Source organism: Cupressus sempervirens, chromosome 3, assembly GCF_028749045.1.
Source record: "Cupressus sempervirens isolate cs-2001-9-10 chromosome 3, ASM2874904v1, whole genome shotgun sequence".
Taxonomy (NCBI): domain Eukaryota; kingdom Viridiplantae; phylum Streptophyta; class Pinopsida; order Cupressales; family Cupressaceae; genus Cupressus; species Cupressus sempervirens.
Genome location: NC_143120.1, coordinates 462,219,317 through 462,244,523, shown reverse-complemented (window position 1 = coordinate 462,244,523; position 25,207 = coordinate 462,219,317). Strand labels below are relative to the sequence as shown.

Genomic DNA, 25,207 nt, shown 5'->3' with positions numbered 1-25,207 from the left:
GGTTCTATATTCAGGATCTCCAAACACGAAAAAATGTCCCTTAAACATTCTTCCAAGGAATTACAATCGGTTTGTACTAAAGGAGAAAAGGAAGTCTACAAAAGTTACCTTAATAGACATCCACAGTCACACTTCAAAGGAAACTTCCAGAAGTTGGATTTTGATTGGGCGCCCCATTCCCAATTGATGCATCCAGATTGTTTTAGTTTAATCAGTTCTTTCACAGTTTGTATGACCATTGATGTATTCAAACATATGCTCTCTCACACTCAAAATGATCAAGCAGAAAGAATGATATGTACAGATTATGCAACTGCAGGGATATGATTGGGAAGTCTGGAGAAAAGGATGACCCTGAGGATGGTTTGAATTGAAGGGGACCTTTCCAGGTTTGAGAAACAGATTTTTAGAAAAGAAAGTAGTTGCTCACCAAATTTACCTACCCAAAGTAAATAGGCATAAAAATAGATCTTGCTTTGCACAAATTTTCCAACCTATCCAAATAGAAGAAACAAAGAACTTAACTACCTAGAACACAAGCCATGCCATTCTAACTTTGAACTATCAAGAGAAGTTTTTTAATAAATCATCTGGCATTCTTTTAGTGATCATTTAGATGTTTAAAATATCAATTGAGCTCATTTAGAACAATCTAGCATGTAGAATGGTTGTACAGCCAAGCATACAAGTGAAGTTGGTTGTTTTGGGAGCGTTCAAGAACAGCAGAAGGTTGAGTGAGCATAGAGAAAAAATCCTATAATGGTCCTGCAGTGTTCTTGAAGGCTCCATCAGATCAATTGATGTATACTCGTTGCTGGTTTTCATTGAGATAGGAAGTACAAACCCCAAGCTGCTGGAATCTTCCAGCATTGAATTTCTCCAAGGTAAATTTTGTGTCTTCTAATTCAATGCTGCCAACGAAACCACATCATTAATCTATCCTCTGAGATCTTGTTTGGACTCTATCAGCATTGCCCAAAGGTTTTGGTAAGGGAGAGATCAAGGGTATTAGCAACTTTTAGAGAATCCCAAATCTATAATACAATTCCTCAACCTAAGACTAGTCATATAGAAAGATGTAGAATGAATTGGGTTTTTCCAACTGATTTCATGGAGGTGTGTATTGATTGTTGGAAGGCGAGTTAAAGAGGGGTTCTTCACATACTTTTGGCTTAGTCATTTGACCAAAATAATCTGCAATAATGGGACAAGAGGAAGAAGAATCTTATTTAAAAAATTGCACAAGTTTTCCCAACTCACTAGGGTTCATCCACAAATAATTGGCTTGTGAAATTTCATATTTTGTACTTTTATAATGCTGTGTACAAAAAATCATTAGTCTTATTTATAATATTGGAACTAGGAGTAGTTCTAAACTTATATGTGCACCCAATGATTTTTAGAGAGTTGTATGGCAGCAAGCTCTTTGGAAGAAAAGTTTTTGGTATATCTTGGACTGTCAGAAACATCAAGTGACAGATTTGTTTGATTTCGAATATCCTCGGCTGCCACTGCTTGCTAGTTTCTAGTAGATACAATGCGCGATTGACCAATTTATGTGAGTACAAATATAATTGTCTCATTCTGAATCAGACTCTTATTCAAGGAAGCTTATAGTAGAGTCACCATGTAATTAGCACTTTCCTCCCAAATGAGAACTTCTTACATGGGGCACCATCATGATCAATGGTCAAATGAAAAGTGCATAGCATTACTTTTGCATCCACTTGTAGTAGGCACCTCTAGATCACAGCATTGTGCCGGAGGTGGTGAACCAATTCTTATTATTGTTACTGCACTGTACAAAACCTAGCCTCCGGACATTTTGCTATAGAGGTTGCTATTGTACGTGTGGAATCTGCTTCATTAAATCAGTTAAATCATCTCTCAGCTTGTGCGCCATGGGATCAATAGAAGATGTAGCGGGCATTTACCAGTTTGCAATTATTTCCTCCTCTTCCTAGTCATAAGAAAGTATCTTCAACTTCTATGGTCATAGATAGAGCAGCCTCTAAACAACTCTTGCCTTTCGCAAATGGAAGTTGATGTCAGGAGGATATGCATTAATGAAGAAACAAATTCTTCTTTTTCATTGTAGATCTTTTTACCTACTGAATATATCCATGATCATGTTAAACTTGGCTACAAATCCCTACATTAGTTCAAAGTTCATGCAATTGTTTTTTGTTATGTTACTTGTGCTTGGAGGGAGTATTTATCTTCTATGTTTTGTAATCATTCTTTGAACTTTATTTTCAATACCTCCCAAGAGAGTATAGAACCTAGCTGCGAGTGATATTACCATTCTATTGTAACATCAATTAGAGATCCATATATAGTCTAAAACCTACATCTTTGTGTTGCACTCCTAAGACTAGAAATGTAGTGAAGATGGTGTTGTGCTCAACTATGCTAACCCTTCCATTGCCTTTAAACTTTGAAACCTTTTTTCTAGAACCATGATGTAGATCATGGAGCTGGCCACCTAGTGCAAGAGGTTGAATGGCTGTGCTCTAAGGGACCAATGGTTTTTTTACCATGATTTGCAGTGTTGTATGCTGGAAATTAACAAACAGAAGAACTGTACTATCCAAAGTAAGTGCTTGTCTAGTGTAAATAAACAAATGATTTTGATGGGGATATGACCTACTTGTATTTTTTATTTTCTGTTTACAAGTGTAGGAAACACATTAAAAATCAGTTCTTTCTAAGGAGTCAAAAAATGGGTCTTGCACACCATTCTTGTCACCTTCTCTTATGTAATTTTTCATGGCCTGTGTTGAGTTCTTTATGGTTATCTTGGGCTGCTTGCACAAGGTTAACTCAATTCCGTCTTTGGCCACAACTGTTTCAACAACTTTTGCTACAAACAATTTTTTATGTGTCTTCTAGTTTTTTCTCCAGCATCTACCTTGTTATCCAATACCTAATTTGCTTCATGCTACTCTAACACAGAAAACAATGGAGATGTCCATCTAAGCAGCAAGAGTGATGTAAGCACAAGTCTTGCTCTTCAACCCTACCTTCTTTTAGGGTCTTCACCAAGCCACTTCTCTAGCCTATTAGGGTTTTTACTAACCCTAACTCAAGAGGATCCTATCCCCAATCCTCCACCTCTTGAAATTGTCCACACCAATGATAAAATCCACTCTCAACCCCTAACATGCTCCATAGGTGCCTTCTTGCTTCACCCACACCAAGTGATCAAATATGACCCAACCCAATCGAGAATGGAGAGGAAGATTTGCCTCTAGATCATTGGGTCCATTAAAATGTCCATCAACCCAAAATACATTCAAATCCTTATCGATTTCAAGAATTTGCTTGAAACTAGGCCTAATAGGGCTACAAGGAATTAGGCCTTAAAACTCCCTTTTTGGCTTATAACTCACAAACTTGCTTAACAAGGTGGCAAACAAACTCCATATTCTAACAACCTTTTGGAAGACCTTTCAAATTTACCTGGTCTCACTTCCCCAACCTGTTCGTACAATGGGTTGCTTGATTTAAGCCTAAATTCAAGGGTTTTGCACTAGTCTATCAGCATTCACAAGGGTTTGTTCACACACATAGAAAAACTCATCATCATAACATCTTCTTTGACACAGGGCTTTTTCACACTCATATCCTCCTCTCCATCCACCTGGATTGAAGCAACCAATGCATTCAACCCCATCAGATGCTACTGCAACCACTGTGATCCCTAACCATGCTCCTCTGGCTTGCCTAGGGCATCACTACAAAAATGCTAAACTTGCTTTCCATGGCCCAAGATCTTGCACACCTATAGTACAGGGAGTCATCTCACACATCCCAAGGAAATGTACAGATGCCACAGTGGGAAGGTGAGTTATGGCCTCATAACCAAAAACTACCTGGTTCAAGCCAGTGACAATGGTAAAAACAAAAGATTTTACAAAATGCAAAGAAGTGTAAACAAACGACCTATCTAATCACACAGAATCTAGTATTTGCATCCACCAACTCATGCACATGTTACAGTGCAGAGATCAATCCATTAAGTGGCCCAATGAAAGGAAAATGCACTGATTGTGATAAAATTGCTCCGAAAATTGCTTGTTCACTAATCAAACTTACTTCAAAATGTCATCCAACCCTTCTCACAGGTCGAGAGAAGCCTTAAATAGGTGCAACACACATCTCCCAACCGTTTGAGGTAGTTATTCAACACCTTGCTCGAAGCTGCACTTAAAGAAACAAAAGTTATGACAACTTTTGCAAAATGGCAAAGTTGTCATGCAATTTGACAATATTTTGCATAATCAGACCAAACTTGATCCAAACCTCTTGAAACTCTCCCAAATGCTTAAATATGAATCCTAGGACATGAAAACACTATTCCACCCTTTGCTTGTCCAATTTAGCCCCTTGAATGCACAAATTTCATGTTTGACAACAATGACAACATTTGCACAATATTTAGCAATTTTGAACAAACACACAACATTGCATGTTTCAAATGACCTAATTAGATCTAATCATTAACTCACACTCTAGGACTAACTAGCCCCCCTTATTGCACTAGTGATTTGGCTAAGACAACTGCAAGCCAAAACTTGACTAGGAACCCTGGGTTACAATGTAGCCACACCTAGGTGCTCTTGCACCAAAGAGTAAACACAATGAAGCAAAAACAAGAGAAATGAGAGAAACAACAAATTCAATTGATTATATGCAGATCCAATGGCAATTTTCCTACAAACATGTCAGGCAACATGCCTACCTAGTTCTAGCCTTCAATTACAGACTTGATCCAACGTGTGATCACAAATCACAAGGACTTGACCTCTAGATCTTCCTATTATGTTCTACCTACTTGGTACATCGAGAATATTACATATATAGCCATCATGACACACAAGTCGGCTCAAAGGAATCACACTTTCCAATAATAAGGAAACGTGTTTCACAAATAGGTCTAACCCTCAAAGATAAGATGAGTGATCAAACAACTAAGCATATAAGGATGTGCATGCCAAGATATAGGTTCACACAAGATCCAAGAATCACCACGAAGAGCCACAAATCATCACACGCAAGAACAATCATTGTACAACCAAAATTCCACACATTGCTCAAGGTACCAATGAACAATATGTTACTCAACAATAAATGAATTGGAACTTTAAGGATACGAAACCATAGAATGCGTGATCATAGAGCAACAATCCAAAATAGGTCCTCTTTAAGATCCCACAATCGCACAAGATGAAATGCACAATTAAAGAATAACATGTACGACACTAGATAGGAACACTAGAACAAAAACAAACATAACATAGTGATGCAAGATTGACAAGAACCCAAGATGCTCCTGGATCGGATACCCAAGGTTATAGAAAATGGATGTCCACATTAGAATCCATGCACAACCTGAGCAAAACCAAAGTGATCCAACTCAAACTAAGAAATCTAAGAACTATCTTCAATTGGTTTATTCTTCCACTAAACTAGATACTCTAAATAATTTTTCCTTTGGTACTCTTTCCACTATCCAAAATCCTCTCAATCTCATCCATTTGCTTCTTAGGATAATCTTGTGTTACAATTGAATCATCATCAAGCTCATGTTACTCATACAAATCAGAAATGTTGAATATTGGTGAAATATCCATGTCATCAGGCAACTCAACTTCAAAAGCATTACCACTATCAAATTTCCTCAAGAGTATAAGGTCCAAATTTCTTCATCTTCAGCTTACTATATGTTCCACAGGAAATCTGTTCTTCAAATGAACATAACCTAATCACCTACTGCAAAATCCTTATGTCTCCTAATTCTATCATCTATATCCTTATACTTTAATTACTATGCTCCACATTATACTTCACCTTATCATGCAAAGTCTTCATGAAATCTACATAACCCTCTACTTCAGCACTTCTCTTCTCCTCTTGACCAAGATTTCTTAACTCTCTGATCCCACTAAGATGCATGCCAGTAACAATCACAAAAGATGTTTTCCCAATACTCCTATTCACAAAATTGTTAAATGCAAACTCTGCTTGTGCAAACACTAAATCCCAATTACCTAGTTTGTCTCCCACTAAGCATCTCAATAAGTTATCCAAACTTTTGTTCACAACCTATGTCTGCCAATCAGTTTGTGGATAAAATGTAGACCTAAACTTCAATTCAGTATTCATTCTCTTCCGAAGTGTCTTCTAGAAATAGCCAACAAACTTACTATCTCTGTCTAAAATAGTGCTCTTTTGTAACCCATGCAATGTACAACTAAACTTCAATTCAATATTCATTCTCTTCCGAAGTGTCTTCCAAAAATAGCCAACAAACTTATTTTGTCTAAAACAGTGCTCTTTTGTAACCCATGCAACCTCACAATCTCCTTGAAAAATAAGTCAGCTATATTAACTGCATCTGATGTCTTTCTAGAAGGTATGAAATGAGCCATTTTAGAAAATCTATCCACAACAACAAAATAGAATCATTACCCCTTTGTGTCTTAGGTACCCAAGAACAAAATCCATGCTACTGACTTCCCAAGTTCTACAAGGAATAGGTAGTGGGGTATGTAATCCCACACTCTAACTAACTCCCTCTACAACTTGACATACTCTGCACCTTCTAACAAATTTATGAACATCCTTATGTATCTGAGGCCAAAAGCACTTCTCAATAATCAAACTCATTGTCTTATCAACACCAACGTGTCTTGCAAGTTGTCCACTATGCTTCTCCTTGATTATATTATCCCTCATTGAATCTCTAGGTATGCACAACTAAATACCTTAAACAACATTTCCTCTTGAATAAAATAATCTACCCACTTACCTTTATTATCTAATACCCGTGTCTTACAAGCTTTCCAAAGTTTTGCAAAATCAAGATCAGTCTCATACAAGTTCTTCATATTATCAAACCCAAGTACCTCAACTCTCATTTCAGTCAACAAACTCCTTTTGCTCAACGCATCAACAATTCTATTAGATTGACCACTTTTATGCTTCAATACAAATGTGAAATTTTGAAAGTATTCAACCCACTTCATGTGTCTCTAATTCAACTTACTCTAACTACCCAAATACTGCAAAGCTTTGTAATTAGTACACAACACATTTTTTAGGCATCAAATAATGTCTCCATTTCTTCAAAGTTTGAACAATAGCATAAAACTCTTAGTCATAGACCGAATACCTTTTCTTAGCATCATTCAACTTCTCACTATAGAAAGCAATAGGTTTACCTTCCTGACTCAATACAACTCCAATTGCATTCCCACTTGCATTACAATCAACTCGAAAAACCTTAGTGAAATTAGGTAAAGCTATAACATGTAATTTAACTACCTTTCTATTTCGATGTTTCAAAAATTTTATCAGCTCCATGTATCCATTTGAACTGCTTCTTATCACCTCTCATCGCCTTTATCATAGCATTACAAACTAAACTGAATTTCCTAATGAACTTCCGATAGAAACTAGCCAATCCATAAAAGATCTAACTTCACCAACACTCTAAAATGTAGGCCACTCCAATATCACCTTAACATTCTCAAGATCCATTTTCAAACTATCAACTGAAATGACAAAAAACAAATATACTATATCTTCTTTAATGAACACTTCTTAAGGTTAATCAACAACTTTTCCTATTTCAATCTCTGTAATACTAGCCTTAGATGCTACAAATGGTCTTCCTTACTCTTATTGAATATCAAAATACTATCCATATTATGAGAATCACAAACTTACCCAGGAATTTCTTCGAAAGTTCATTCATCAACCACATGAAAGTACCAGGTGCATTAGTCAAACGAAAAAGCATAACTGACCACTCATATAAACCTTCATTTGTCTTGAAAGCAGTCTTCCATTCATCACCTTCTTGGATTTTGATCTAATGATAGCCACTCTTCAAATCAATCTTGGTACAAATACCTCGCTCCACTCAAACAATTCATGATATCATCCATTCTTGGCAAATCAAACATGTATTTCACTATAATCCTATTCACCATTCGTCTTAGGTACTAACACAACTGGTACTACACAAGGACTCAAGCTTTCTCTTATCAAACCTTTCTGCAACAATTCTTGAACTTGTCTATTCAATTCTTCATTCTCTGTTGGTGTCAATCGATGTGGTGCTTTATCAGGCAAACTACCTCCAAGTATCAAATCCATGCAATGACGGATACTTCTAACTATAGGTAACTCACCGGGTACATTAATTGAAATGAAATATGAAATCTAACAATAACCCCTTGATTTCCTGTGGTTGTTTATCCTCAATTCCCTTTTCAATTTTCCTAGGAATGAAAGCAAAACACATTCTTTCCTTCTTCAAGTTCTTTATGAACTATTTTCCTTTAATCAAGCAAACTCTAACAGTAGTGCAATCCTCACCTTTAGACTCTTCTATCAAAAGCAAAAAATTGTTTATTCATTTAGCCACAATAGTATATCGGTTGAATCTACCATCATGCAAAGTTTGTCTATCGTATTGCCAAGGTATACCCAACAAGATGTAACAACAATCCATAGGCATAATATTACACAAGACTTCATCATAAAATGACTAAATCTTAAATTTCATAAGCTTTTCCTCAACACAGGATCCTCAACAACTTCTTCATTTTACAAGGTTTTTCTAACCATCAGGTTTTCTCCCTCTTCTGGTTCATTCAATGAATCAGGTGAACCTTCCTACACAAGTGCTTTTCTGCTACTACTACCAGCTTTTTTGTTTAATTTATGACACTCAAATGCCTAGTGACCCTCTTCTCCACACTTCAAACGAGTGCCCTTAAACCAAGTCCTATCTTCTCTCTTATGATGCTACCCCTTGAATAGCATCCATAGTTTCCTCTTGAAATAACTTCCTCTACCTCTGTAAGAACTTTCTTCCTTTCATTATGATTTACCTTTATCCTAACTAGGCTTATCTCACTCTGAATAAGATATGTTATTTTCACCATAAGGTTTACCTCTTCCTCTAGGGAATCTACCACCTCTACCTCTTTGCCTTTTTCATGCCTCTTGTTCAGCTTTTCTTCTGCCTTTAATGCAAATTGATATGCTTCCTCAATACAATCTATCTTGACCAAACTGATTGCATCTTGTATGAAAGTCCTTAATCCATTCACATATATAGCAATACTTTCTACTTCATCATCAATGTGTCCTGATCTAATATCCAACTTGTAGAATTCCTTAGTGTAATCTTTCACAGTCATGTCCTTTTGCTTGAAGTTCGGCAATTTCTACAACGAGCTAACTTGGTAATCACCTAGTAAAAATTTACCTTTCAACTTACCAACCATCTTAACCCAATTCTTAATCTTTTATTTTCCTCTTCTCTGACTATCACTTTGCAAATGTTCCCACCATAGAAATGCATGACCCTTTCAACTTTGTGCATGCAACCTTCACCTTCTTATCAACTAGTGTATTCTCATACTCAAAGTAATTTTCCATTTCAAAGTCCAATCGAACAATTCATCTACATCAAGCTTACCATCATAATGAGGAGGATTAAAATGTGGTTTGGCATTCCCTCTTGTCAAGCCTCTCAAGACTCTTTCATCACCTTGCTCAAGATCAAGAACTTGCTCTTCCACTTCCTCAGCTTCATCATCACTAACATCTTCAATAGGTCTTCCTCTTCGTTGGGTTGTTTCAACGACTTCAAACCTAGCAACAATTTGTCTCAACATATCCATGATAGCAAGATCCACATTTCCTCTTCCACAAATCATCTTTACAATCCTCTGCAAGCTATAGGTCAAACACAAGTTTGCAACCCTATAACTAATCCAATCAAGGCTTTGCAAGATCGCTGCCCTCTGCAAGTTATAGGTCAGATATAAGATCTGCCACTCTACAACCAAATTACTAGGGTTTACAACACGATCCAAACTCAATCAACTTCCCAAGGAATCAAAACCTTTGCTCTGATACCACCTGACACAGGCAAGGATGGAGAAATCCCCAATGGAGATGTCTAAACAAGCACTAAGAGTAAACACAAGGAAGCAACAACAAGAGAAATTAGAGAAACAACAAATTCAATTAATTATGTGCAGATCCAATCACAATTCGCCTAAAAACATGTCGAGCAATAGGCCTACCCTATTGCAGCTTTCAATAACAAACTTGATCCAATATGTGACCACAAATGCACAAGGGCTTGACCTCTTGATCTTCCTATTATGTTCTACCTATATGTCAGTTTAAAAGAATCACACTTTCTAATAATAAGGAAACGTGTTACACCAATAGGTCCAACCCTCAAAGATAAGATGAGTGATTGAACAACTAAGCATATAACAATGCACGGGCCAAAGTATAGGTCTGCACAAAATCCAAGAATCACCACGAGGAGCCACGAATCATCGTGTGCAAAAACGATCATCGCACAATTGAAAATCCGCACATTGTTTAAAGTGTCAATGAAGAACACAATACCCGAGCATAAATAAATTGGAACACAAAGGATACAAAACCATACAATGCATGATCATATAACAATAATCCACGATATGTACTCTTTAAGATGCCAAAATTGCAAAGAATGAAATGCATGACCAAAGAATCGCACACATGAACAACTAGGTAGTAGGAAAAACAAAACATAACAGAATGATGCAAGATTGCCAAGAACCCAAGATGTTCTTGCATCATACTCATTGTTAAAAAACTCAGACTTGGTAGTAACTCAGCTAGCTTTGAAAAACTCACTCACAAAAAACTCGGCAAAAAAATTGGCAAGAAATCAAAACTTTTATTGAAACATTTGAAAATATATAACTTCTTAAGAAAATCTTTTTTTAACAAAAGGATTTATAGAACATGATTTGAGATTTCCATCATATATAGATTCCTCCAATTAAATTTCAATTGCAAGTTAACTTAAGATATAGGATGTAAATAACTTACTAATAATGTTTCTGAACTATTTATTACTAAACATTTATCGTTTCTAGCTTTTCATATGAAATTTGATATTTGTTATGATTTATTTAACACATTTATATTATGACATTTGTTTTAACAGATCATTTATTACATCTGATTTCGAATATCTATAATTGAAATTATACAATATTTAATGTTTATTCATAAAAAATGGATGCAAATATAAATGTATCAATTTAAAATCATAATAATGGAATTTGATCTAAATTAAAATTTAATAAAACTCAAATATATATATATATATATAAAACTCGTGCTATATATGCCATAGTATAGAGTTTGTTGAACTCAAATATTTATAAAAACCTTAATATTTCTTTTGCCAAAACTGAATAGATGCTTTCACGGTTTCACTGTCCCTAGAGTCTGAAGCCTCCCTGAGTAGATTTTGTCGAGAACTGAATTAAAGCTTTGACAATTACCTCAACTTTGAAGCCTGGTTACCTTCACTCTCTCTGCATTTTTTCTCCTCGTCAAAACCCTAAAAGATCTTGTTAAATCGTTCAATATTTCTTCTTCCTGCACTAAGGAATGTAATTGCCTTTCTTGCATCATCTTAAAATGACAAATAAACTTTAAAACATGTACTTTATTTAATGCATTGATTTCATGGTAAATATTTTGCGCAATATTGTTAAAACATGTGCTTTATTTAATGCATTGATTTCATGGCAAATATTTTGCGCAATATTGCAATTTAACCAACACTAATGATATTGTTGATTGAACCTCCTATTTCTCTAGGCAAAGGTATGAACTCATAAATAATGCCCTCTTGTTTTATTTCTATCTTATTAATATTTGGTTGTAACACATGCCCAGCACTATAGTGGATCATCATATGTATATAAATTGACTTCTTGCCAAAGAAATATATGACAACATAATGATATAATTCAGCCATTTTATTCCCCAATAGAGTCGCCGAGAATCTGTTTGTAAACAGATTTATTGCTAAGATTTTCAGTAATTTGAAGCTTGACTCGCTCAATTGTCAGCAACAACAACCTATAACAATAGGAGAAATTGTTATGGAACTAACAATTTTTCTCTGCATCTGAGATGGATAGGCCTTGCATATGATAGGTCCTATGTTTTCTAGAGTATGATTTTAACTTCTAACCAAAAATCAAGAAAGGCTGAGTTATTGAGTACATCCATGAAGACTCCTGCACTTGCTCGGGATGTTTGGGGTTAGGTTTGCCTATGGGTATGCTTGGGTACACCCAGAGTATGTACCCAAGCGTACCTAGAGTACCCAAACGCACTGAGCAACAAAGACTAACAAAAAAGGTTCTTTAATTTTTTTGGCATCCAAAACCCTAAAACTCCCTAAAAGTAGCACATGCTCAATATAAAGATCATATTGCTCTCTTTTCTCATTTTAGGATTTTGAAGGGCAGTTGATATATATATACTATAATGGCATGTGACATAAGATTGAAAGTTTGAACTATCAATTGGCATTTAATATTTATTTCAATCACTACCATTTTGGCATTTGACATTGATAAACAATGAAGTATCTCAAATGTATTTAATTTTACAATTCTGTATATCTTTAAATTTTGTATACATGTCGTGGCACATTTGTATCATATACCTATACAGAACCTGTACCTATACCTAGACTGGACATAGAAGAAAGGTATAAGAGAAACTAAACTAAAACAGAAAGGAGAAACCCTAAAGCCTTTGCAATGTAAGATAAGCATTAACTTCTTTTATTTCAAAGTGGAATTTTAAAGTTATTCTTGCTACATTTGAAAAGCCTAGAATAAAAATTTTACAAGGCACAATTCTAAGAACACTGTGCAACTCTAAAACCCTCTCCTAATACCTTGAATCTGAATGCCCTTTCTTTTGTCTCAGTTCAATAATTTAAACAAGAAGAGCACATGAAAAATAGTATAATTTGTCAATTATAGTGTTTTGTGCTCTAAGATATCCTAATGCAATTTTGTGGTCAATGAAAGAATTGAAACTCAAGAAACACAAAGTAGAGGGGTGAACTATATTGTTAGACAATTTCATTCAGTTAAAAATCTTATGACATCAATTGTAGTGCCTCCCATGTTTGCATTCTACTCCCTGGTTATTTTGATCTGAGAGATACTTTGTCATTATCATTTGATTATCTCTTTGATAAGATACATCAATGACTATTCATTGTTTTGGCTCTAACAATATCATAACTATTAGATGTTAGACTATGTTGCTATTTTAGTTTGATCATATCTGCATGACAATGCTAGCAATGTGACATGATGCTTTATAATTATATCTGGTTTATTTTGTATTCTGATTATGGATTATGGATTATGCATCTATATGATGTTTATTAGACTCGTGATTATTGTGCTTATATGTTGTGGATATCACTCTTTTACTTTCAGCTGATATATGCTCAAAATAGCCTTGAAATGATTATTTAAATGCTTTCAATTTAATACAATATTAATATGATTATATATTGTGCACTCCTTTACTGCACCACTGCTATGCATTTTTCCCTTGGTGTTGGTGTGAAGTGAGACTAAGTCATAGTCGCTTGCAAAATCTACACACTATCTCATTCTCCTTCATTGTGATTATCTTACATTATATGTGCTTCGGCTACTTATATATGAGCCTCTGCACTTGATGTTTGCATGTTTTTATGAAAGGTACCAAGTACATTCATCCTAAGCTACAGGGATTGAGAGGGATTGAGAGTGTACCTATATGCCCGGCAATGGCACTAGGAGATAGTGACTTTGGCCTTGCATACTGAGCCAATGTCCTCCTTATATGGACAACGTACCCGTGTTATATTATTACCCCTCTAGTATATGTTGGTAAATCCTAACTTCATGATGCATTATGTGATTTGACCTATGAGCACGTTTGTGCTTTATAGATCCGCAAGGAACAACTCATTGGATTCATGCTGAAATTGCTTGGCATAGTCTTCATTTTTATCTTCAATTTCCAATTTTTGCTCAAACGCTTCAAGTAGGGATCTTGCAATCTTTCTCATTGCTTCATCTTTTCAAGTGCAATTGATTGCTTTAGATTTGTGGGTTGAGAACTAGGGTTCCCCCACCATTTTATTTATTTTTATCACCTAGTTGGATGGGTATGAGCATTTACTTGTTTTTATGATTGGGATTTGGAATTTTCACCCCGTTATGTTGTCGGATTTTGTACACATGCCCCAATTTTATATTTTATTTGATTCTTGGGAGTTTGGGTATGAAATGCAAATAAGGTTTTAAATTCGTTGAATTTTGGGAACTTTTATTTTCAGTTGTTTTTTGTTTGCATCATTGTGTGTGTCGCCTAGAATTCACGCATGTCTTTTGTGTTGGAATGGATTGTCCTCTATGTTTAAAATCATTCCATGCTTTTAACTTGTGGTCTTTGGAATTGTCCACAAATGTGCACTCCCAGCAAGGCGCTTGGTTAAGTTTGTCATGTGCATTTTATGCAGTTTTTTGCCTTCTTGAGATTTTACCTCTATGCTTGGTTTGATCGCATTTGAGATGCATGGTGTTGGATTTTTAGATCACACCACGAGCACACTGAGTGTGATATGACAAGATCTTACGGGACCCGCACTCTTGGTTTATGACCAATCAAGTCATTTGATGCATTTTGGAATTTTAAACTTTTAAGTGTTTTGATCTTGTGCCTCTTATGGCATGTGTTAAGTAGTGGGATGAAGTGGTTTTTCAAGGTGGAGCTGAGCGCACAGGGGCTCCAAGGTAACCTTGCTTGAGTTCCTAATAAACAATTGAAAACCTAATATACAATAATAGGGAATAAAATTTAAAATAAGATTAATGCGATTGACAATCTGGTTGTCGTTTGAGGACATAGATATGGTATGTCTTGCCTTGTCGTTTGAGGATGTTGATATGGCATAGTACCTTGTCGTCATATGTCGTTGTAGATATGGTCTCATTTACCCTTGCCATCTAAAGATGTTGATATGGCTCAGTAGAGCATTCTTGATGAGAGAAGGATAGCCCGCATGGACCTTCTTGTGTCGAAGCATGACACTCCATTCCTGAGTTTCCACTTCATGCTCCGTCAATTGAGAAGTGACCTCTTCCTCCATGATTTGTGCTTGTATGACTTCTACCACTTGGGTTTTGTGATGCCCTTGAGTCTCGCATACTATATGGTGTGAGTGTACTCTATTTGTGTGTGTATTCTTATTACTATGACCGGGTTAATACCATTATTGGGGACTGAGTATAGGGTTAGGGTCGGACTTCCTCTAGCTACAAGATTTGGAGCTTGCAAGCTCGCTCTCTTCTATTGCATAGTCATATGCTTGTACATGCGCTTGATGTACTTGGTTTAGCTTACATTGCTTTATGCTTTCCATTTACGTATTATGGATGCAATTGAATGATCAAGACCTCCATATGCATGTATTTGATAGTCCCCGATGTGGAGCTAGGCTTATTCAAGTTGTACGTTGGTGTCAACTTGTTTAAGTTTTACGATTGTGTCAACTTAGTATTCAACTTGTTATCTAGTCAAAAAAATGCAAGTTCACGAATCAACATCTACTTCTCATCATTGATGTCTTCACCTCTCGGGTCTAATTGTCTCAAAAAACCCTTATGTTTGCCAATCGGCATTTGCATAGATTGGTGTCTCTGTATGGGGACCGTCGTCTTCAACCTCATTAGACTAGGTCCTGTTGGTTTGGAAGTTCAGCGGTCACAGATCATTGTCTCTATTGATCGGTGTCTGCGTCTTCCAATCAGCATTTGTACCCGATCACTAGCTTTTCCACCCAGTCCAAATATGCTAACAATTTGAGGTGATCGGTATTTTGCGAGAGCTTCCAAGTTGGATTCCCAAGGGTCCCTTATTGCTTTATAGACCTTATTGATATCAGTTTATGACTGTATAACTTCTTGTGGACTTGATGATTTGGTTTATGGATAACAAGGTAAATGAACTTGTATGGATAACCATTGCAGGAACTTTTATTTGAGCTTAAAAAGAACATTGTACTTGGGATAGATTGTATAGTTATTTCCCTATTGCTAGCCATGAATGGTTGTCATCTTAGCCTTTTGTGATCCATGGATGTTGTCTGGATCCCTTATGGGAAATCTTGGGAGCTTGTAATCTCCATTTTGAGTACATAGTTAATGGCTTGGGAATCTTTGGAAGTGTTATAAAGACTTCTGCTTGTGTTGGTTAACATGTGATTTATGCATGTTCCCTAAGTTGTACATTATGTTTAGTTGCTTATCTATTTCACTTGGTTACTTTGTATTGATGCTAGATAACTTGTTAATTGCATAAATTATTTAGTGCATGATTTGTCCTTGTGTTCCAAGGATTCCCGGGCGGGGCATTACATCCATAGAATCACTTCCAGATTTATAAACAAAATAATGCTACAGTCTATTTCAAATATTAACCAACATACATATAGATTCTATATTTTTATACGATGACTAGTAAATTTAAAATTATGCAAAATACCCAAAATTCTATGGAATGGACAACCACCATCACCGCTAGTCTTCAATAAATATCAATTGTTGCTTGCTTGCAGGTGTCACAGACACACTCCCAAAGAAGGCATTCGCGTATTGCTTCCCTTCAACTACCAAACGTGAATGATGTGTATCACTTGGCCATTTCCTGTGATGGGAATTGAGTATTGAGCTATTATTGACTTGAATCTTTTCAGCCCCCTTATGCAAACCGTCACTTTCTCTATTGTGCGCTAACCACTCCTTATTGTTGCTTTTGCAATTACTAAATCCTCTGTGATTCTATATTTGTGAGTTTGTAGCTGTGATAAAAATACTTAGAGTCATGGCTATGCAAATTCTAGAACTTGGCAAAAGAATGTCAAAGATGGGGTTGGCGTCCCACCTTGTTTGAGGCTTAAGATGATCATTCAGACTCAACCATGTTCCTAGATAGATTAGTTTTTCCCCAGCATCCAAAAAAAATGAACTCCAAATTTGGCTTGTTCTATCTCGGTCACCAACAAATGCATTTTAATTTGTCTCCTCAAAGAGAAAACAAAATGAAACAACACATCGTTCCTCAAATTATAAGGGGAAACTCTCTAAGATCTAACTAAATCTACCTGGAGTTATTGACAGAATTTACAAGTATGCATCCTAGACATGCTTAGAAAGGAGGATACTACAATAATGTAAAATTACTAATTAACTATGTTTTTGCCCTTGACGCACATCGGAGTATCAACAATTAAGATTTCTAGCAAGCTTTTTAGATTTAAAGGAGAGTAAACTATCCAACATAAAAGATAAACTCAACTCCCTGTTTACTTAAGCAAAGACGAAAATTCCATTATAAGAAAAGAGTTGAGGGATTGATTAAGCAAAAATGTTTACTACCGGCTAAATAAAAAAACAATGACATCAATGTAATGTTCCATCTCTAGTCCTAGGAGATCTGAGGCTCAATCATGTTGTCCTGTGGTGACAAAATGCAAGTAACAGTACAAAAAAATTTCAAACTAGTTTCGCATTTCTCTAAGTTGAATTTATTATTCAATTGGTTAATGTCGATCGATCAATCAACTCCAATTCATGTAGCAAATTCTTTTACTGAAGGTTGTTGTGAGGTTTCCACATCATTGCCCCAAAATTTTGGGGACCCTCTTTTTTCTCGGTTGCATAAGCAAGTTTTTCGGAGTTGTCCAAAAGTTTTCGATTTGAATATTTTACACTTTGGATGCCTTCGAGCCAGGAGGGATGTGATTTGTCTTTTTCACCCAGTGCGAAACTTGATTTTCCAAAAAAAGTAATTTTATCCTTAGGCCAAACAAATTTCAAAAACAACATTTTTTTCGATGGTTAGAACAATATTCGGTAGGAGAAATTTGCAAATTTTTGGACTTAGACGGATTTTGGAAATTTGATATAATTATATAAGCTTGAACATTTTCAAAATGAAATTTTTTAGATTTAATTGTTTTGGAAAATCTTGAATTTTTCGGTGAAAAAGGAAATTTTGATAGCGAAATTGAAATTGGAAAATCGATTTTGAATGCCAGAGAAAGGATTTATTTTGGTTAAAAAATTAAAATTGCATTGCAAAATTTCATTAAATTGGTTCAAATATTGTTTAGGAGATTTTTAGATGTTGAAAGGAATTTGGTAAATTGAAATTGAAAATTGATTTTAGCTTGCTAAATTCGATTTTAACGATATTATAATTGCCAAATCGTTGCTAAATGAAAATTTTGCTATCTCCTAGGTTTTCCTTGTTTTATTTTTGCAATTTTTTATCACAACTAGCAATTAAATGGGCTAATTTCACTTTGAGTTAAGTAATTTTAGCATGGCATTTAAATATGGGCCATTAATGAAGGCACTAATTTAATTTTGCTTTCCTCCAAGGCAAGTCAGCCAGCTTGGAGGGACATGGAAATTTTGGTATAAGAGGGGCTCCCCCTCTCTCATCTCCTCATTTCATTTTCCTCCTCCTCATGTGTTGAGTGATTTTTCTCTAGAAGGGCAACTTGCAGATTTAAGCGAATTTTTTTGGGCAAATTTTTCCTTGCTTGGTAGCATTTTTCTTCTTACATCTTGGGTGAATTTCTCCCTTAGGCAATTTTTTGAGGGCAGATCTGAATTTTTCTTACTTGGACAATTTTGTTGAGGTCTGATTTTCTTTCCAAAGGCTGCGATTTCAACTTCCAGATTTGGGCGATTTTGTTTGTGAGGAGGCCATGTGATCCAAGGGTTTGATTTTGGCAAAATGTGGGCAATTTCAAAGAGGTCAAAATTCTGATTTTTGCTAGGGCATCGTTATTCGCAAGGAGGCTTGAAATTTCGGAAATCTGATCTGAATTTGAAAAGGGCCCAGTTATTGGTAAAGGCAGATTTAAGGTAAAACTTCCATTCATTTTAGAGGTGAAGATTGGTTTAAAGGCGAATTCTATTCCTTGTTCTTGCTTGGTTCATTTCCCTTACAATCTTCTTGCATTCATCATCCACCACTTCATCATTCCATTGATAAGTTGAAGTTTGGAGAGATAAGTGTAGATTTCATGATAGGACACTTAACGAGACAGAAATAAGCTAGACCACCCTAAGTTGAAGTTGGGAGATATAAGTGTAGTCCATCCTAAGGTAATGAAGAAGCAGAAATAAGTGGTAGTCCCACCCCTAGGTTGAAGGTTGAAAATTGATAAGTGTAGAGATAGGACTTGGCGAGGCAAAAATAAGCTAGATTTCATCGATAAAAGAAGGTTGGAGATTGATAAGTGTAGTCCATATCATTTAGAACAAAGGGGCAGAAATAAGTGTTTAGGATGGTAAATGTTAGTGCAAACAAAAACCCAAAGGGAACGAATACCAAAAAAGACAAAACATGATGCCCAAGATCACCTTTTTCTCGAAAGTGAGGTGAATAAAGTGATACAGTTAAAGGAGAAATTGAAAGAAGGACAATCCCCCATGGCAAAGAAAAAGAGCGGAATTGTACATGCGACGACTTTCCCTCCTACCTTGCCTTGTCCGGAATTGGCAATGGAGTGTGCATCCCAATTTGATATTGTTACTAAGTCCATCGTTTTTGATGAAGGGAAGAGAGTGTCGACCAACATCGACGGACAAGTGGTCGAAGAAGCATTTAATATTCCCCAATATAAAAGCATAACAGTGGTAATGATGGATCAAGCGGCTAAGTTATTTTAGGATAATCAAAAGGCTTATTTCATTCATCTAAAGCAGAATTGGTTACATGAAGGCAAGAAGGGAGTTACCAGGCCATCAAAGCTCACCACGTCAGATTTCAAATCATAGTATAATGATCTCATTGTGCTTCTTAGCCGGATCATGGGCTTAGCTCAAGGTATGCAATTCAAGAACTGGATGTACTTTTTTATTGATGAAATTGAAAATGGAAAGAGAAAATTTGATTGGGCTAGAATTATAAGCGAAAATCTAGAGTTGCAACTTAGGACAGTGCAAAATCAAAAGCAATTCTATATGGGGTCCTATCTTTTTTATCTGATTACGAGACTATATGAAAATTCTGGACTTAAGGCCTTAAGAGTAATTGACAATGGGTCGAGGCAATGTTTGGTGCATAAGTGTTATCCACAGCTTCATTTGCACAACACCAAGGATTATAAAATGCTTTATGACGCCTTTGCCATGAAGACAGTAAGGATATTACAAGGGACACCTACTAAGAGGCTCTCATCAGAAGGAGTTAGTTCATTCGATTTTCGCAACTCACATACATTAGAGTAACAGGAAGTACAGTTTGTCCCAAGAGACTTCCAAGGTACCCACCCGACAAGATAGTTTTGATGGAGTTGGCTAGGCAACAGGATAATCATGAGGCTTATTTCATTCATCTAAAGCATAATTGGTTACACGAAGGCAAGAAGGGAGTTACCAGGTCATCAAAACTCACCAAGTTGGATTTCAAATCAGAGTATGGTGATCTCATTGTGCTTCTCAGCCGAATCACGGGCTTAGCTCAAGGTATGCAATTCGAGAACTGGATGTACTTTTTTATTGATGAAATTGAAAATGGAAAGAGAAAATTTGATTGGCCTAGAATTATAAGCGAAAATCTAGAGTTGCAACTTAGGATAGTGCAAAATCAAAAGCAATTGTATATGGGGTCCTATCTTTTCTATTTGATTACAAGACTATATGAAAATCTTGGACTTAAGGCCTTAAGAATAATTGGCAATGGGTCGGGGCAATGTTTGGTGCATAAGTGCTATCCACAGCTTCATTTGCACAACACCAAGGATTATAAAATGTTTTATGATGCCTTTGCCATGAAGACAGTAAGGATATTACAAGGGACACCTACTAAGAGGCTCTCATCAGAAGTGGAAGCAAAAGTTAAGAAGTATGGGAGTTGGTTCATTCAATTTCCGCAATTCACATACATTAGAGTAGCAGGAAGTATAGTTTGTCCTAAGAGACTTCCAAGGTACCCACTCGACAAGGTAGTTTTGATGGAGTTGGCTAGGCAACTTGAGTATTATAACAAAATGATGAAACGTAAAGGTGAGATAGGGATTACCTTCTCATTTGGAATTGGCAATGATAGTTGCCCCAATCCTGTCGCCTTTGCAGCTGCGGAGAAAGAATTAGAATGGTATCGTCTAGGATGGTATAGAGCAAAGCAAAAATTCGATCCTAATAGTCTTATCAAGGCATCTCGCGAAAATACATTCAAACATATTCCTACTATAGAAGATTTTTGGGCCAATGCACAGGACGACTTTCATGTGAGGAAGCTAGCTTTCTCAAGGTTGTTAGTGAGCATGATGAGGGCAATTAGATGGAGAGGTCTTCATATTCTCGATCAACTAGAAGATGATGAAAATGTGTTAAGAGAAGATTATGATATAGTGGATGGAACGAAGTTGAATCCAGTGGATTGGGATGACCATCAGGATCCGTCCTTGGAGGCAATTACAAGGACAGTTCATCTGCACATCGAGTCGTGGTACAATGAGAAGTTGAGGCAATTACAAAGTCAAAAGGTACGCCTTACCTATGAGAAGATGAAACCAAAGGAAAGTCCAAAAGAGTCAGTCGAACAAAAAGGTGGAGGCAGTAGCCAACAGCAAAGAACAGTTAAAAGCAAGAAGGGGAGTTTGGAGGTTGAGAAGAGTAAGGAACATCAAGAACCTCCAAGAAAGAAACAGAATGCAGCACTGTCAAGGGAGAGCAACATGATGAATTTAGCTGAGCTCAAGATGAAACATACGCCTTTCCCCTCCCATGAAAGAAGTCAATGACAAGCTAGCCAAGTTCATTACTTTGGCTAAAAAGATGAAAAGAAGGGGTAGAACTATATTAGAAGATCATTTGATGTAAGCCCAAGTGGCAAATTCTCCTTCTTGGGTAAGATAGGTGTCTGATTCTGATTGGCTATCATTTTGGTGGCTTCTCATTGGTTGCCACTTTTCCATTTCTTTCATTGGTCCATTGATGAGGTGGCGTCTTCTTATTGGCCGATGGAGTGGCAACCCTAATTAGGGTTTCTAGGATCCAATCTAGATTGTTGGTTTTGCCTCTTAATCTCTACCGTTGGTTGTAATTTTGGCCTTTATATAAAAGGGTTGAAAAAAATTGTTGCTAAGATAATACCAAAATTGCCTCTCTTTGTCATTGTTGTGAGTTGCATGGTGATTAAGAACATTTGGTGTTATTGCATGGTTTCTACTTCCAATAATTAGAATTAGATTTCCCTTGAAGTTGTTAAAGTAGATTTCATTTCAAGAAAGTTAGTAAGAGTAAGAGTAGACAGATAGTTGATAGGGATCTATAACTAGGCCACTAGCATCCTAGCGGCTTGTTTGGAAGCCTTGCGTGGTAAACTCGTCTTTTCCATTGAATCATTATATCTATGGAGGTAGAGCCACTGGTTAGCTTTCATCAGATTTGATTCGCGTCCATTTGCTAATCTTTCCATTCATAGGAGTAGGAGTAAAGCAATGAGTAGTTTAGTATTTGGAGCTTTGAAGAAGGAGGTTAGGAGAAGCATCATTGATAGACACACCCCCATCATCACCACTATCAACATTATCTGGCACTCATACCAAAATCATCACCACCACAACAAGAGCCCAAGTTATCCTTGAATGAACAACGTAAGGTCGCCTACATGATTACTAGCAAATCACATCAATATAACTAAGTTAGTATCCACAAGTGTAAGGAACATTGGAGTTTTTCTCATGTCTTCATGAGTATTAACTTTTCAAGAGAGGGATTGAGTGTTCAACATTCCATGTCAAGTACTCAATCGCTATATGATACGATATGTACTGGTACAAAACTAACATCAACATTTTCGTCAAGTCTTTTTCTTTTTCTGTTTGTCAAAGCCTGTGCTTGATTTTTTCGGACTTCATCATCATTTCTTTTGTTTTTGAGTGTGTGTTTCTTGGTTTTTAATCCTTTGGTTTTGATCAAATCATTGGCTTTCGATTTTTCCTTCGATTTATCTAACTTGGGGCTTAATCGGAGTTGTCAATCAAAAAATATGACCATTTTAGTGCCCAAACAGTGGACATTTTTTATGCAACTATACAAATTTAAAATATCATGTTAAATTTTTAATTTGACATTCACCTTTTTCTAAATATAACTTCAATTCACTTTATGTTATGTTTTTAAGTTACTTTATCAATTAGATTTTCATTTAAAGTAACTATAGTGCACTTTATGTTATATTTTTGAGTTGAGTTGCTTTTTGATTTTTCACTTAAGTGACTATACTAACTATATAGTGCAATTTAGTTTTTGACATTTAAATCAAATGCTCTAATAAAGATTACTTATTAAATTATATTTACACATTATATTGTTAATATGATAATGTAAATATAGTTTATGTCTCACTCAAGCAATATTTTATCAAAATTAAATTGACATGTGCTTGCTAAAATCACTTAAATGTGTAAAATCGCTTTAAAAAAGTGGAACTTTTTCATGTCATTACATGTAAAACTCAACTTAGAGTATAAAATCACTTAGAAATCGACATTTTTTATGTCATTGCATGTAAACTCAATATGTGCAATGGCAACAAAAAGATGAGCTACATGTGTTATATGCATATGCACCGAAAAGGTGAGCTTTTGCCTTGAGTTGCATATGCATGTAACTTAAACATGTCTTTACACCAAAAAGGTGCATTTTTACCTTGGGAGAGCCCATTACATGTTTTTAAAACATGTAACGGCCTTTGAAAGGTGCACTTGGGTCTATGTTGCATATTTAAAACATGTAATCACACAAAAAAAGTCCGTTTTGCATTCAACTTCATACATTTGCCCTTCAAAAAACCCGTTTTTGAAGAATTTCATGACTTTGGCCTCAAAGAACTCATTTTTTGGTGATTTCTTCTAGATTTCTCCATGGAATGACTTGAAATTTTTCCCACAAGAGGCATTTTTACATCCTCATGCATTTGCCAACCTCATTCATGCTAAAAATATTTTATTTCAGCCTCACTTGGAGCCACATTTTGGACAAAACCACCCAGATTTGAGCCTTCAAAATTCACATTTTGGTCAAATAAGGAGTCATTTTGGAGTTTTGATCATTGTATGCATTCACTAGTAAAAAATGACTCAAAAACATGCATCTTTTTGCCATGTTTTTTCAAAAACGGCCCAGATTTTTGCATTAAAAAGTCACATTTTTGTTCAAAATTCTAAAAAAAAAGCATTTCTAGGCTCTAGCCCATACCTTTGATCAAGAGGGGTCATTTTTGAGTTTTCAAGCATGCTATTGTCTTTGGAGACTACGTTTTTGGCATCTTCATGTTAAATTCAACCATTGAATGTCCATTACATGCAAGTACGAAAGAAGTCAAAAAGTTGTTTGAAAATCCGGATTTGAGAAAGAAGTGGTCTTCAAAATCTATAAATCTTGCTATTTTGGCTCATAACCTCCAAGTAAGTGGACATTTTCAAACTTGCTCATCAATTCATGCTTATCTTGCTATTTCATGCATATTATGGCTTGCTATTGCACATTTGTCCAAATATATGCCATGAATAGTGCATTTTCCTTTAAATATGATGAAGAGGTTCATTTTCATGTTTTTGGTTTTTTCCCAAACTCCAAATTCGAATTTGCATGTTGAAGTGGCTTGCTTGTTAATATGTTTGAGTCTTTTGCCAAAGGTACGTTCTTCTTTTAAAGTTTGTTTTTGTGTTTTGTGTGTTTGCTTTTTGGTTTTTCTTCATTTTTGGAGAAGTTGCAATTTCTTTCCCAAGAACTTGGTCATGTTTCACTTCACTCCACCCTCCATTTCATGCAAGAGCATCATCACATTCCATTTCAATCTTTCCATGCCACAACACTTTGCATTCCATTCGTCAAATGCGATTACTTGTATTTCATCTCATCTGTCATCCGCACATACATGTAAGCTCATCTTCCATCCTTATTCGCATGTCATCTCACTTTCCATTTCTCATTACATGTTGCATATACATGGAATCCACTTTCCGTGCAATGACATATTGAAAGCCTAAGTCACTTTTTAAAAGTCAAGAGTTTTCATTCACACACATTCCCATGTGTTCCACCTTCATGTCTTAAAGCATATCCATCTCCTTCCATTCTCACTTCACCTACTATTTTTCATCCAAATACATATGCTTTCCCATCAAGAAGGCATGTTTTGATTCTCAAGAAGCAGTAATTCATTTGATCTTCAACCTAAGTTCGTGTGGGAATGCACCAAGCAC

General features: G+C 35.9%; 1 protein-coding gene across 3 annotated transcripts in view; it reads right to left on the bottom strand.

The window, feature by feature from the left end:
• The window catches only part of LOC149567116 (uncharacterized), a 51,603-nt gene that overhangs the window by 8,631 nt on the left and 17,765 nt on the right, over positions 1-25,207 (bottom strand). The gene's annotated exons all lie outside the window — the stretch shown is intronic.